This window comes from Panthera pardus, unplaced genomic scaffold (genome assembly GCF_024362965.1).
Source record: "Panthera pardus isolate Hobbes unplaced genomic scaffold, ASM2436296v1 HiC_scaffold_11, whole genome shotgun sequence".
Lineage (NCBI taxonomy): Eukaryota > Metazoa > Chordata > Mammalia > Carnivora > Felidae > Panthera > Panthera pardus.
Genome location: NW_026526666.1, coordinates 52,606,861 through 52,623,240, shown reverse-complemented (window position 1 = coordinate 52,623,240; position 16,380 = coordinate 52,606,861). Strand labels below are relative to the sequence as shown.

General features: G+C 39.9%; 1 protein-coding gene across 2 annotated transcripts in view; it reads left to right on the top strand.

Moving 5' to 3' along the window:
• The first annotated feature begins 979 nt into the window (after positions 1 to 979).
• The window catches only part of PDE4B (phosphodiesterase 4B), a 525,517-nt gene continuing 510,116 nt past the window's right edge, over positions 980 to 16,380 (top strand). The window contains exon 1 of one of the 2 annotated variants that reach the window (XM_019448986.2): positions 980 to 1,115. The gene's annotated coding sequence lies outside the window, so the exon portion shown is untranslated. Of the gene's footprint in view, positions 1,116 to 1,454; positions 1,697 to 16,380 lie in introns of those variants that run through there. The other variant, XM_019448985.2, reaches the window with a different exon arrangement.

Genomic DNA, 16,380 nt, shown 5'->3' with positions numbered 1-16,380 from the left:
ACTGGTGTAATTGGTGTGTGCTTCCATGTGTAGTACTTGTATTGTCCGTTTTGGGCTTTCCTAGTAGCTTCTCCCACTAGGCGGTGAGCACCCTGGGTGCAGGGACTGTGGCCCTGATCATGTCTGTACTCCAGCATCTGGCACAGTGTATTGTGCTTAGTGCAAAATGGGTGTGCCACAATGTTCTTTGGAATAAATTGTGAAATAGGCCAATTTTATCCATTAAAGTCTCTTCTGGTTTCTGGCTAGTTATAATAGTTCAATGTGCAAAGTTACCATATCCCTGTCTGCCTTCTCTTTCCCTCACCAGCTTTCTTCTCTCTTTCTCCGACTGAAAGAGCTGGACAACTGGAGAAAAGCAAATCTATGTTTTCTCACACCTGGCTCTCCCTACCCCCTGTCCCCCCGCCAGCACCCCCCCCCCCTGCCAGCACCCCCCCCCCCCCCTCCCTGCCCCAACCCAACTCGCAGGCCTCCACCCATCTGCACTCTTTCAAGCTGGGGAAGTCAGGCTTCCAAGTGGGGGTCTGCTGATTGGCCATTACAAATGCTCAAGTTGTGGGACCCACTCCCAGGGGTCTTTGCAGAGCACCTCCTTGGAGGTGAGCTGACCCACTGGTTCAGTGGCACTGTGCTTATCCACTCTGGAGCTCCTTTGTGCAACAGGAGAGCAGCGGGTTCTCACCTTCACACCGGCTCCTTCCGCGTAATTCGTCCCTGGCTTCCCCCGGCCCCTCCAGCTGAGTGCTCTTCTCCCCATCCCCTTTTGTGCAACCCGTGGCTGCGGAGCTTCTAGTACTGTATTCATGGCAGATGAAGAGCGAATGACTGACACGTTCCAGGGACGGCGAATCGCAGCGAGCGCGGGCGGCAGGGGGAGGGTGTGTAGTGGCAGACGGCCGCTGGGATTATGAATGGGGGCGGGGGGGGGGGTGGCTAGTGTGGGGTTCAAACCAGGATTTTCGGCATCCGGCTTTGGTTAGGCACGCAGGGCTGTGCGTAATCCTTCAGCTCTGGTGGAAAGAGAGATGCCGTGAGCTCCTGGCTGGGAGTGAGGGTTATTTTGCAAAACTCCCTTAGTATCGTGCGGCAGAGTACTGCGGGAGGTCGGCGAGGTAGGTGGAGGAGGAAAAGAAGCGGGTAGGGAATCAGGGAGAGGCCAGTCCTCTGGGGACAGTGTGCCTTGCACCTTGGAATTGACAGGTGGTGGCCGCAGCAGTTACAACCTACTACATAGCATCTAGTCCGTGCGGTAAGATCACATTGTTATTCCCCGCACCGGGCGGAAGAGCGCAGCGCGGCAGAACAAGTGCCACCGGCGAGCTGTCTCCCGGTGGGGGGTAGTGGGGGTACAGAGAGGGGGTTTGGGGGGGCCAGCGGAGGAGACCGGAGCTGGGGCGCGTCGCGGCAGTCTGCACCGCCCCGGCCGGGGTCTTCATGCCCGGCCGCTCCGCGCGCGCGTTCCGCAGCCGTCCTCGGCTGGTGCACCCCTTTCCAGGGCTTCCGGACTCGCCACGGCAGCTGCGGGCTCCACACCGCCGGCCGGGTTGCACGCGAGCTGCGCGCGAGCGTCTCCCGCCGCCTCTCGTGCCCCGGGGAGCGCACTGCACGCAAGAGCTGAGCCGGGCGGAGCCGCGGCGGTGCACCAGCGGCGCCTCAGCCAGCAGGAGGGCGGCTTCCGAGAGGGCAGCCTGAGGTAAGGGCTGCCTAGGAGGCTGCGGGTTTATTTTCCTCCTTCTCTTACTTCCTCACACAGAGGAGCCGAAATGGAGAGTGTGGGGTGCTGTGGGTTGATGGGGGGCGAGGGAGTATGGGGCCGCACCAGGGTGGTCGCCTTGACGGCGTCGTTGGTGCCCCTAGTAGGAAATCCGCCAACCGGCCCTTCTTCTTCGCTCCCTTCTTCTCTGCCTCTGCCTCCGCCTTTGAACCTCTTGGCAAACCCTTAGGCAGGAGAGGCGGCTAAGGGAGGAAGGAGAAAGGCAGAAGGATTTGCCCAGGAGTGGGTGGATTGGCGCGCGATGCCCAGTGATTGCGGGCGGCGGGCGCGGGAGGGAGACCGAAGTACCCAAGAGTTTGCTGGGTTGCGGCCCCAGGATGGTCCTGTGCGTCCTGGTGTCTGGGGAGCCAGGTGGGGCGCGCCTAAGGCACAGCATAACGAAGGCTCTGTCAGCAACTTTTGGGAAGCCCTATCTCTTGTCTGGGGAGGGGTGCTGGGATGTGTTCAGGGCCTGGCCCTTTCTGAGCTACAAGTGTGTGTGTGTGTGTGTGTGTGTGTGTGTGTGTGTGTGTGTGTGTGTGTGTGTGTAGGGCTCTCCTCCCCTTCCTTCCTGCCATCCCTCCTCTTCCATGTTCCTCTTTTGCTTCCTTCCTTCCCCTTTTCACAGACCACCCCCGCTTCCATGTGCCATACTTCAAACAAAATACAAACCCACTGTAACCAACAGCTTTGAAGCAAGTATAAAGAAGAGAGCACAGAGGAATAGCTCTCAATTACATTGTGGTTCATTTTCAAGATGAAAATATTTGTATATAAATAACATATAATGTATTCTATATAGTATAATATACATATATGATATACACACGTCTGGGGTAATTTTTAAGAAATACTTTGAGACTTTCACCTAAAATTACATTACATTTACATTATGTTTACATCACATGTATTTGGTGCTATTAAACAGAAATGGTAAATCTATGCATTCTGTGTCTTAGAGCTGTATGAGCTATAACTGTTCTTTGAATCACATCCATCTTTTAAATTCAGAGATTTCCAGCTACTTGAAAACCCTGGGCTACACTGCAAGAGTAAAAGGCACATTAAATTAAAAGAAAAAGTACGGATTTTTTTTTTTTTAGATCATCCACTTAGCCCTCTTTCCTTTCACTAAAAGCGGGTAGTTATGCTAGTAATTTTTATAAAAACAAAAACAATTGGGGGACTTCAAAGTGTTTTTACCTAGACCTGAGGTATAGGGAGAGGTCTGGAATATATCTGGCCATGAATTGACAAGAAGGTAGATAGGGCAAATGATTTCACTTCAGGTAAAAGAAAATTCAGCCACACTTCCCTCTGAGGGTACCTCATCTATCCTCTGATATCCCAACTGAGAAACCCCCTTAATGTCAACATGTGCCTTTGGCGTCACAGTGGTCTGATCAAGTCTTCAAATCAATATTGTAGGACTTGGCTAATAATGTACTTGCTGGCTGTTCCTGTTCTTTTTCTTTTTAAACAACAGAATGTCAATTACAAAAAAAAAATAAGTAAAATTGTTAAAGATTGGAATTGTTGAGATGGCACGATTGACACATTGAGGCTATCTATATATGTATCATCTCTCTATATTCCTTATTGCAATTGTGAACTAAGCAATTTTGCATTTTGTCTTCTTTTAGTTTTTTTTCTCAGCTGATCTGCTTTAATATCTGATTTGACGTATTTGACAAAGATGAATTATCTTAAATTTCTCTAGAGGGTACCCACCTGGGCCTGCTAATTTCTTTTGAATAGAGTTGGTTTTGGTTTGAAGAATAAGAAATCAATCATATATGGTTTTCTGATCTTGGAGTCCTTTGACTGTCTAGGGATAGGTATTTAATCATAGTGGTAGGCACAAGTAAGGATGCATGTTTCATAAAAATATTAGACACAGAAATGATATTTTCATTTTGGTTGATAAGCTGAAGATTTAAAATTATGAAGGAATAAAGAGTCCCGTGTTGCTCTTAATATCTTATGTGGCTCACTTTGGTTAGGGAGCAAGAGGTACAGGATGCAGTCTTGAGTTAGACAGATTTAGGGGTTAGTAATTTGGACTTATCTTTCATTATTATTATGACATAAAAATCTGAGGAACAGAGTTTGTAGAAGGTGTGAAGATGTTGATTACGTGACAAATGGGTTCCTTTGAGCACTGGTTGTTGCAGTCACCTTATGGTAATATGGCAGATACTGTGATGTGTCAAATCTTCCTTCAGTGAAGAGCTTGTTGCCCCAGCTTCTGAGACTCCTGTCAGCAGATGGCCTTCAAGGGCCCTTGAAGGAGATAGCCTGTGGTGTAGAAAGTGTCTTTGTCCCGTCTCACTCCCCTTTCCAGGGCAGCTCACACCCAGTGGCTGGTCCATGTGGGAGAAGGCCTGGCCATCTCAGCCCTACTCCAGATAACTCTGAACATTCCAGCTCTGGAACTCCCTACGGGACTTGCCTTGCAGGTTGACATTTCCCATTTCTGCTTCCTTCCCCATTCTCAGTTGTGGATAGCAGGGCAGTCCTTAATAAGATTTCATGCTCAACTGTATCGCCGAGTGGGCTCCTTGGGGAAGCCAACCTGTAATAACGTCTGTGTGCACATTCATTTTGCCAATTTTAATCTTTTCTCTTTTAAAAGGTACTGCCACTTCTCATTATAGGACATTTCTCTGACCCTGTCACCCTTCTGTTCCTCCTTGTTTTATCATTCTTTCCTTTTATTGGATTTGCAGTTTCTTTATTCTCTTTTCCATCTATTGATTTCAACATTATATATCTCATTTCTATTCCTTTAGTAGGTATGTTTTGTTTTTAACATTCAGATTTTGTGTTAGCAGATGAAATTAATTAAAATATCTACTCTTTTCATGACTAATATAAGGGCCTTACAATGTTATAATTCTGATCATGCCCTGTATTTCATAATATTTTGTAGCACATATTTCCACCACATTTTTTTCACATGCATTGTGTCATTTTATGTAATTAGTTCTTCTTTTGTGGGATTGTTTTCATAGTCCATGTTTATTTGAATTTACCCACATTTTCTGTGCTTACTGTTGTTTCTTGCATCCCTTCTTTCTGGATTCAAAGTCCTCTTACGGAAGTAGTTCTTTGGCAAGTGTGCAAGTGATAAATATCTCTTCATGTATTTTGTTTGTTTGAAACTGTATTTTATCCTAACACTTGAATAATAGATTATCTGGGAGCAGAATTCTAAGTTGACAATTCTTTTTCTTACCACTTTGAAGATACCGTCTTCCAGCCTCTGTTGTTAATGATGAGAGATTGTTTCTTGGTTGCTTTTAAGATTCCTTTTTGTCTTTGGTGTTCTGCAGTTTCATCATGATGTGCCCAGGTGTGGGTTTGTTTTACTTTTTCTCCTTGGGTTTTCTTATTATTTAATCAGACAATTCTTATATTTCTCAGATTATTATAAATTTGTGGCATATCTCATCATGTATCTTGCCTCTATTCTCTCTATTCTTTCCTCTGGAATTCTTATTACACATATCTTGGACCTTCTTGGTTTATTCCTCATGTCTATTACCTTGGTATTTTTTTTTCCACTTAGGAACTATTTTTAAGAGGCATTTGGGGAATCATTCAGGACTGTTTTCCAGCCAACCAATTCTTCACTAGTGCCTTATCTTTTAAGTTGTAATTCCATTGAGCTATGATTTATTGTTTCTTTTCTAGAAGTGCTAACTGATGCTTTTTCATATCCACCTGATTTTTTTCCCTAGGGTTTCTATCATTTTATTATGAATTTTGTCCTTATTTTATCTGTTTAATAGTCATAGCTGTACTATTTTTTAGTCTCAAATTGTTCTCTTACTTGAAATTCTTCTGCTGGTTCTTCCAAAGCTATATATCGACTATAAATAGATCTTTTCCTTTTATGGTTTGTTATTGGGATTATGAGTTCATTTTCAGGCAGGTTTTTACTTTTGGTTGTTTCCATAGTAGTTTTATTTTTCCCAGTTTTTGAATGTTTTCATGTAGAGTGATATTGTGTTTGTTTCTAGAGAATAGCCCCGGGGTTTTCCTGGTCTAGGGTCAGGTTTTAATTTTTTAAACTTTTTTATTAAAAATTTTTTAGTGTTTATTTTTGAGAGAGAGGGGGAGTGCGCCTGTGTGTGAATGGAGGAGGGGCAGAGAGAGAGGGGGACAGAGGATCCTAAGTGGACTCTACACTGACAGCAGAGAGGCTGATGAGGGGCTCCAACTCATAAACCGTGAGATCATGACCTGAACGAAAATCAAAGTTGGATGCTTAACTGACTGAGCCACTCAGGCATCCCTAGGGTTAACTTTAAAAAAAAAATTATTGAAGTATAATTGACATATAACATTATATTTTCAGGTGTACAACATAATGATTCGATATTTGTATGTATTGCAAAATGATTATCATGTTAAGTCTAGTTAACATCCATAGCATCAGCTTTTATGTTAATTTCCTGGCTTGAGATTCCTGTACCATGCAGGTAATGTAAATTCAAACTGTGTATGTGTGGGTTTAGGGATTTAATCCAAAAATACTTTTTTCCCTTCTATCCAGAGTCCCAGAAAGAGACAGATTTTCTTCGTACTTCCCAGGCCAGGCTTCTAGTCCTCAAACTAAGTACTCAATGTCTTTAGAGTTCTTTATGCAAAGGTCTCGCTCCAGTTACTTTCCTCTCATGGGCCCCAAACCAAGTTACCTGTCCTTAGACACATATGAAATCTCTAGCCTCTTGGCATTAATGCCTGTGTCTAAGTTCTGTATCAGTTTGGATTGCTGTAGTGCCACCTTACTATTCTGCTATTTGTTTCTGTTCTGATATCTAAAGAATACCTTTTTTTTTGTCTCTTCAAGTCTAACTATTTAACCTATTTAAGTTATCCTGGTCTTTTAAAAAATCTAAGTATCTATGTTTGTAGCAGAAAGGAATTTGGTCTCCATTAACACAACCAGCCATGCTAGTGGAATAAGACATCTGTTTGTGACTGTATCCACTTTGAGAATTGACTCTTCAACTCATTTCTTTTTTTCCCACGATCTATTGACACTATTTTAAAAAACTTAATTATACTAGTCCCTTCCTTCCTTCCTTCCTTCCTTCCTTCCTTCCTTCCTTCCTTCCTTCCTTCCAACATTAACATTTGTGTTGAGCCCAAGGAAGATGTCTTTTTTTAATGCTTATTTATTCAGTTTGAAAGAGACAGGGGGAGGGGCATAGGGAGAGGGAGAGAGAATCCCAAGTAGGCTCCGCACTGTCAGTGCAGAGCCTAATACAGGACTTAATCCATGAATGTTGACATCATGACTTGAGCCAACATTAAGAGTAGGATGCTTAGCTGACTGAGCCAGCCAGATTCCCCCCCTGTCCAAAAAAGATGTCTTACAGACTGTCCCACAGCCTGGATTTGCCTACCAGTTTACTCACTTGATTAGATTCAGGTTAAAGGTTTTTGTTAAGAATATTCCTACTTGGGTGCTGTGTTCTTCCTGTTGCATCACCTGTTTGTCCCATTACTAAGATTACTTGAAAGGAGATATCTACTAGATTTCTCCTGTTTTGTTTTTCTTACTTTGAGACTACATGAAAAACCTGCTTCTCTGCAACTTCCACCCTGTTTTTAAAATTTAATTTTAAATTTGGAGGTAGTTATAGATTTACATGTAGTTGTAGGAAATAATATAGGGAGATCCTGTGTGTCCTTCACTAGGTTTTTCCCAGTAGTAGCATTTTGAAAAACTATGATATAACACAACCAAGAAATTGGCATTCATGGAATCTACAGATCTTACTCAGATTTCACCAGTGTTATACTTGTGTGTGTGTGTGTGTGTGTGTGTGTGTGTGTGTGTGTGTGTTTAGTTCTCTGCAGTTTTATCACGTGTGGAGGTTCATGAATCCACCACCACAGTCAAGACACAGAACATTCTCATCACCACCAAATCCTTTATGCTGCCCTTTTTAGAACTATGCCTGTAGGGCACCTGGGTGGCTCAGTTGGTTAAGTGTCGATCTCTTGATTTTGGCTCAGGTCATGATCCCAGGGTTCGTGAGTTTGAGCTCTGTCCTGGGCTTTGTGCTGACAGTGCAGAGCCTGCTTGGGATTCTCTCTTTCCCCTCTCTCTCTGCCTCGACCTTGCTTGTATTCCCTCACAAAATAAATAAATAAACTTAAAAAAAACTTAAAAAAAAAAAAGAATTACACCTGCCTCCCTCTCACTCCCTGGCCCCATTTCTAACCCCTATCAACCACCAATCTGTTCTCCATCTCTATAATTTTATCATTTCAAAAATGGTACATAAATGGAATCATAGATAATATGGCCTTAAAGATTGTTTCTTTTCTCATTTACTACAATTCCCCAGAGATTCATCTGAGTTGTTGTGTTATGAATAATTCATTTCTTTTTATTGCTGAGCAATATTCTATGGTATGGATATACCACAGCTGTTTATCCGTTCATCCATGGAAGGACATTTGCACTGTTTGCAGTTTGGGGCTATTATGACTAAAGCCGCTATGAATGTTTGTGTATGGGTTCTGTGTGAATGTAAGTTTTCATTTCTCTGGGATAAATGCCCAAGGGTGTGAATGTTGAGCCTTATGATAATTGCATGTTCATTTTGATAAGAAATTGCCAAACTATTTTCCAGAGTGGATGTACTGTTTTACCTTCCTACCAGCAATGTATGAGTGATCCAGTTTTCAGCATTGTGTTAGAGTTTGTATGCCATTTTATTATGTTTTCTATTTGTTTCTTCTGCTTCTTATTCCTTTATTTCTCTTTTCTTGCCTTCCTGTGAGTTACTTGAACTTTTTATAGGAATCTAATTTATTTATAATGTTTTTGAATGTATCTCTGTATAGTTTTCCCACTGGTGGCATTGGCTATTCCTATATATATACTTAGGTCTCTTTACTCACTCTTCTTTTTAAATGCTGTTGTTTTGAATATAAGGTAGTGTTATATGTTTTGTTTCAATCATTGAATATGGAATAATTTAGACAACTCATACTAGGGAAGAATTTGTGGTTGACAGTTCTTTTCTTTCAGCCCTTGAAAAATGTTCCCCACCTTTAGGCCTCTCTGGTTTCTGATAAGAAAATCATTGTCATTTGGATTGATGCCCCACTAAAGGCAATAAGCTATTTTTCTCTGGCTGGTTTTATGATTTTTTCTTTATGCTTAGTTTTTAGAAGTTTAGTTGTGATGTGTCTTGGCATGGATTTCTTTGGGTTTGTTCTGTTCAGGATTTGATCAGCCTCTTAAATTGATCTGCTTTTGTCTTTCACCAAATTTGGGAAGTTTTCTAGCACCCCCCACCCCCAATATTCTTTCAGTCCCAATGTCTTTCTCATTTCCTTCTCGTCCTCTAGGAATGCTGTAGCTTTTCTTATTGTCCCACAGGGCTCTGAGACCCTGTTCATCTATCTTTCTCCTCCTCCTCCTCTTCCTTCTTCTCCTCCTTCTCCTCCTTCTCCCTTTCCTCCCTCTCCTCCCCCTCTTCCCTCTTCTCCCCCTCCCCCCTCCCTCCTCTTCCCCTTTCCCCTTTCGCTTCTCTTTTTCCTTTCTCTCTGTTCTTCAGATTGGATAAATTCTATTGAGCTGTTCTCAAGTTCACTGATTCTATCCTCTGTCACCTTTACTATTGAGCCAGTGAATGTCTTATTTTGGTTATTGTATTTTTGTTCTATAATTGCCAGTTCTTTTAAGAACTCATAACACTTTTGCTGAAATTTTCTGTTTTCTTTTTCATTTATTTCCAGAGGATCTGAATTTACGTCTTGGAGTATTTTTATAATTGATAGTTTAAAATTCTTACCAGATATTTATAACAGCTGATTCACTTTAGTGTTAGTGTCAGTTGATTGACTTTTCTCATTCAAGTTATGATTATATCCTGGACATTTTGGCTACCATATTAGGAAGCTTGGGTCTTATTTAAATTTTATATTTTAATAGTCACCCTGTTTAGATTTAGCACACAGGTCCTGGATTACTTTTGTGGGCTGTGGTTTTAATGACCATTTGCTTTCTAGGGGCTTTGTTGGCTGTTTTAGTCTGTTTGATTTGTCAGGTGCTTCTGGGCTCCTACTGAATCCTGCTAATACCACCAGAGGGTGGTGGAAGGAACCTCCCAGGCCAGGCCTGCTGGTGGTGCCTCTAGGTAAAGGAAGGGATTTTTCGGCCTGCAGGGATAAAAAACACACTTGTGTCTGGAGCTTGTTGCCGCGGGATTCCCCCTGCCAGTGCTGTGAGGCCATCTGGTGCTGTTGGCTGGACCCAGTTACATACAAGGGAGGAAAGAGCCCACCTATATCATCCACTGCCAGGTTGGGGTTGGGAGACTTCGGGCCCCAGCAACCTGCTGTGGGGTCGAGAGTCCTAAGGCATCCTACTGCTCTGCTGTTCCGTGGCTCGGGGGTCACTAACCAGCCCGCCTCCTCTTTTCACTGTTTTGAGTCCTTCTTTGATTGCCTTTTGTGTTATTTTTCAGTGTTTATAGTTGTGCTAAGGGGGAGGAGGCCAGGAGAGGTAGGTACCTGCCATCTTGTGTGGATCAGGCGTATATGCCTTTTAAAAATACTGGGTTGACTCATCAGCCATGTTATCTGCTAATATAGTTGAAAATACTCATTTGACTGTGTTTTCCTGTAATATGTATTTGTGAGGGAGACATAGTCTAAGCCTCCCCTTAAATTTTCTTAAATTAAAGTCACATTAGGTTAATTAATGTTACTGTAATAGGATAATTAAATGTTAACTCAATGCTGTTAGTGGGATCTAAGACAAAAATCTATATATGTGATATTTTCTGTATTGAACATTTTTCTCCAAGTTGCTTTATCGCATTTGAAAAAAAATTAGCACCTTTTATCTCTTGCCATCTCTGAGAAATACTAAAAAGATCCTTTATCAGGTGGATGCTTTAAACCGTAGAGAAAATAAATGACATTATTTGCACAAGCAACTTGGTGATATTTAGAGTGGATTAAGGACAAGATACCAGGATTCTGTCTTTGGCTGTCCTGCTTTATGCCACAGTGCTGACTCATAGAATACTGTCATTTTCAGAACTGAAAGTGAACTTAGAGATAACCTATTCCAACCGTATTGTTTTATATTTAAGAAAACCAATACCTTCAAAAGCCATAAGGGAACCTATGTTCCTTCAATTCCATAATGGCGGGGCTTATTTATTCTGAATTCTTAGCCTTTCCTAATTTTGTTTTCTTTAAGAAATTTGAATCACTTTCTTTTTAGAAGACTTAAGAAGAAAATTAAAATTATATATTGAAACATGATTTCTCATTCCCTTTTCTAATAAAGAGAAAGATCTCTCAAATAAGTTGTGATGGCATGATGATACTCTTTAAAAAATAGGCACGTTTGAAAATGTGATGAACGTATGGACCAACTATCCAGAAAAATGAACAAACTCAAAAATTTGCATGCAATATTGAAGGTTTGTGAACTCCTATGGAAGACACTAGATACTATGTTTTTTGTCTTGTTTGTACCATGTGATATCTGTGGATGGTCTTTGCTGGGGAAAATGACATAGGGATAATGCCTTATTTTATAGTCAGACTCACCCTTAAAAGCTTGTGTATCCCAACAATTGTCCTAGGCACAGTGCTGAGGAATTTGTTTTCCTGCAGGTTCTAGAGAGCCAGTAGGTGAGAAGGATATAACAGGACCTTCAGGTGTTAAAACAGACAGTGGGAAATACAAACAGTCAACCCAGCCCACAATACTTGCCTTCTCCTCCCTGCTACACGTACATACACTTACCTCAAGGTTTCTGGGAGAGACCTGTCCTCTGCTCCTGTCTGCTGTCACCCTCTTACTGTATGGACAAACATTGCCCTTTGGAGATATTTCTCCTTTTCTCTACTAAGTCTGCTCTAGTGGTCATGTATACTAAATTTCACCCACATGAAATCTTAGGGATTGAAAGAAGAAAGCTTATAGTGCCATTTGATGTATTTACAGGGGACTTTTTGGGGGTGAGAAGAAAACTACATCCACGTTTTTCTTACAGAATGGATCAAAATAATTTAAGAGCATAGAATGAGAAATGTCTCTGCATTCAGTGAGCGAGTAAGGCCAACATTTGTTAAATTGTTAAGCTGAAATTATTTTTGAGGAAACTGTTTATGTGTATACTTAAAAGAAGCTCCTATATACTTCTCTGTGACTAGTGCAACTACCTAGATAAGAAATAAGATTCTGAAATGATTTGAAGTGTCATGCTGTATAACTAGAGTGAAAAATTTCAGTGCATAAAAATGGGGAGATTGTACAAAAGGAAATAATACGACAGTTTTTATTTTTTTGTGCTTTTATATATTTTAAAAATTTGAAAGGAATTTTGTTTCCAGGGTTGCTCTTTAGTAATTGAATAATTGAAGACTGAGAACCCCAAGTCCTAAGTTCCGTTTCTGCTGTGCCACTTAGTGGGTAGATGACATCCCCTGTGTGAGCCTTACGGTATAAAATAAGCCATCGAATAATCTCTAAGAGTCTTTGCAGCATTATGATTTAGTGAAACTTTAGTAGTTATTATTTGACACATTAGGGGAATTTTTTGATTGGCCTATGTAATTAAGTATTAGTCATAAGAAAGCTTTCCAGGGAACTAATTTTTAAGTTTGAAATTATTATAATACCTTGATATGATCAGAAATTTGTATTAGGGAGGTCATGGTTGGGTTAGGGCTACTTAACTATATGGGTACACTGCAGCGCAATTTGGGGGAATAAACACTTTAATGCTGATAGTAACAATGGCAGTAGTGATGATGCCAGTGTGGATGACGTTAGATTTAGTTGGTCTAGAGGTGCAGTGATACTGTGGTTTGCTCCTTCAGCATCACTTACCCCTTTTCTCTTTTCTCTTCCTATGCTAGACAAGTTGGAAGGCAAATCATTCAACTTGTCAGCCTCCCTTGAAGCTAGGAGTGGCCCATATTACAAAGATTAGATGGAGATTTCTGGGGAATGCTTCCCTTCTTGGGAAAGCTGCTCAAGGGGAAGGTTCTTGCCCTTGACCCTTATCCCTTCTTCCTTGGAAGAGCATGGATGCTCTGAGGTGAGCACCCTCTTACAAACATGAGGAATAAAACCAGACACTTAGGATGATGAAGCAGAAAAATAGATGTAGCTTGGATCCTTGGTGATATGTTAGAGTAGATCTATCAGGTCCGCACTGCCTACCTCCAGCCTTATTATTCCATGAGAAAAAATAAAACCTTCGTGTCTTCTAATATTTATTAGGTTTTCTGTTACTCTGAGCCAAACACATTCCCAACTGAATATGTAATTATTATGACTTTGCATTTTGCATTTTTTGAAGGATAAAATTAGTGTTTATAGCTCTTTGTAATTACTAACGTCGGACTGCAACGTTTAAGCTAGTTTGTACAAATATTCTCATTCCGAGGAAGCTTGGGTGTGAAAATTTTGGATAATTCGTAAAATTTTATTTTATTGTTCATAGCACGAAGAATAGCATAGGACTCTGTCTCTTGTATGCTTAGAGAATATTTCAAATTTTATTCAATGGGTGAAGTTTATATCAGAAAAACTATTTCTGTGAGTCACACCTCCCACTTTGCTGTAATCTTTGGTAAGATGGGGATACAGCTGAAGAATACCAATGAGTCTTGAAAAAATGTTTTCCTTGTTTGGTTTATAGACAAAAATGTATAGCAGAGTGGGTTGCCTGCTTTACTGTTTAGTCTAAGGTTGTTTCTAGCAGATTCCTTCTGACCTCACACTTTCACATGACTGAAAAATACCTTAAAAGAAGGACTTTAAAGATTAAAGAAGAATGGCCATTTGCAGTATGTGGAAGTAGAAAATGGAGGATTTTTTTTTTTTTTTTGGTCTGACATAGCATTTGCACACTGTCCGTTTGGATTTACCTGCTTTGAGTGCAGAGAATTAATTTTTGCATATAAGCCATATAATGAGAGAAAAAGGAGGATCCAGTTAGAATATATTTGTGTTGTTTTTTCAGTTAGAATTGCATTCACTTGAGAGCAACTGAAAATTTGACATGTAATAGTACAAGTAAGGAGTTTTTGTTGTTGTTGTTTGTTTTGTGTAGATGGTTTTTTTTTTGTTTTTTTGTTTTTTGTTTTTGTTTTTTGTTTGTTTTACATGAAATAAGATATCTGGAAGGAGACAGTCTAAGACTGGGACAACTGCACAAGAGGGTTATCAAGGGTTTCGGCTCCTTTTTGCTTTTGGCTCTACTATCAATAGTGTATAGCTTTCCTTTTCTTGGTGGAAAGCCAGTTAGTGAACATCCAGGAACAGCATCTGGATCGTAGGCAGGAAGAAGGGGCTAGAAAAAAGACAAGGCATACACCAGCTATCAGTCCTTTTTTATAAGGAAAGTGATAGCTCCCAGGAAGATGCATCTGGTAGACTTCTACTAATATCTTATTGGCCAGAACTGTGTCAATGCCGCCCCCCTCACCCCGCCAACTATAGGGAAGTCTAAGAAATAGAAGTGGGCTTTTTTCATAAAAAAAGAAAAAATACAAAAAATAAAAACAAAAATAAACAAAAAAAGAAGGTAATGTACAAGTTTCTGTATGTATAAAGTCATGCTCTATTTTGGGAGATCACAATTTGCTTCATGACTCAAGGTGTGGAAATGGTTGTGTATGGATTGATTTAGAAAATTGTTACCAGTACTGATTAAAAAAAGGAGAAAAATACAACTAAAAGGAAGAAACACAATTTCAAAGGTTTTTCGGTGATGAAAATCCACATTTGTATTTCAAAATAATGTAGTTTTAAAAATGATGTGAATTCCTCCTTTTCCTCCGGCTTAATGAATATCATTTACTCGGTATAAAAATCTTTATATGTTCCACATGTTAAGAATAAATGTACGTTAAATCTTGCTGAAAAGAAATAAGAGAAACTTGGTACCTCTCTCCAAACATCAGGATTCTATTATAGTAAGGAAGACGGGGAGAATGGATGTTGGGTAGGCAACCAACATTGTCATTACATGAAGAATATTTCTCAGCTTTAAAAGTTCTGTTTGTAGTATTATATCATAATAAGTAGAATCATATAATAATATCATAATAAGTACAATCTGGAAATCTATTGAATTGTAACAGTTTAAAAACAGTTATTAATTATTATTTGCCTCAAATATCTAGGAGGTACAGTCATTTAAAGTTTTGTATCAGTTGCCACTTTGTGTCAAGATAGCTGACTGACATGTAAAACTCAAAGTATATCTTTTCTTTTTTAAAGTTTATTTATTTTTGAGAGAGAGAAAGACAAAGCATGAGTGGGGGAGGGGCAGAGAAAGAGGGAGACATAGGATCTGAAGTAGGCTCCAGGCTGAGGTGTCAGCACAAAGCCCAATGTGGAGATCACAAACCGGGAGATCATGACCTGAGCTGAAGTTGGACGCTTAACTGACTGAGCCACCCAGGTATCCTAAATTCAAAGTATATCTTAATGGTCATTGGTATTAAGCTAACCATGGGCAAAAAGTTTTAATTTTTTTCTATAATGAATAATGGCATCTATAAGTGTGAAATTCTAAGAAATTAGTGACAATATTATATACTACTGCAGTCATTCATGAAATACTATGGTTTATTTTTTGTTTAAATTTGCATTTATATATTTTGGGGGTTTTTTGTCCTAAAAATTTTAATGACATAAATGAATAATACCAAGAGCAGATATTTATTTTAAAAAGGACAAAATTGGCTGAATTCCAGAAATTCTGCTTTGTTGTTCTTATTCGGATATTGACAGAAATATCCTGTAATTGAAGGTTTATTCTCCAGTTGGTGTAGGCACTCTACTTAGAAGCTGTTTATCCACATCAAGAAGGATAATGGATCTTTTCTGTTAAATTTTTTCCATTAAAATAAGGTGAGGCAACTGTTCTCACCACATTTCAGAGGGATAGTACAAAGATAAATGAAATAATGGATGTGAAGTGCATTTTTTTTTTTGCTCTGAAAGAAGGTGTTATATAAATTCTATAAATAGTATTGTTAATGTGTAAATAAGATGATGGGTGAGCATTTCCAAAAGTGAGTATCATAACTAGGCATTTTTAGTATGATCCTCAATGTCAGTTTTTTCCAAAGGAGAGAAATACAGCAACACATTCTTACGTTCTTGCATTAAAATATCAAAGGTAAACTTCAATGTGAGGAGAGAATGTATAGAGTTTCAAAGAGAGGCGATTTATTGAGTAATGCAATACAGTCATAGATTTTACATGAATACAAAAAGTCCTTTGGGTCTCTTAAGTGTTAGGGAAATGAGAAAGCTCTGATTAAAATGTGAGCTCTGATTAAAACCTAGAATTGAGCTTCCAATGGCTATATCTTGAAAATAATGAGGTTCTGCTTGACTCTTATAAATCTTCCAAAAAGAATTTTGTGATGTCTTCAGTAAAGGTTTTTTGTTATCCCTTTGGCCACAGGTTTTTATTCCCTTAAAGATAATATGAGACAGAAAGTTGTTCCTTATTTTCTAACTTCACTGACATGCTTTCTATGTGCTAGTCACCATAAAAGCGAATCGCATTATATGGTGATAAGAACCCTTAACTTTGAGC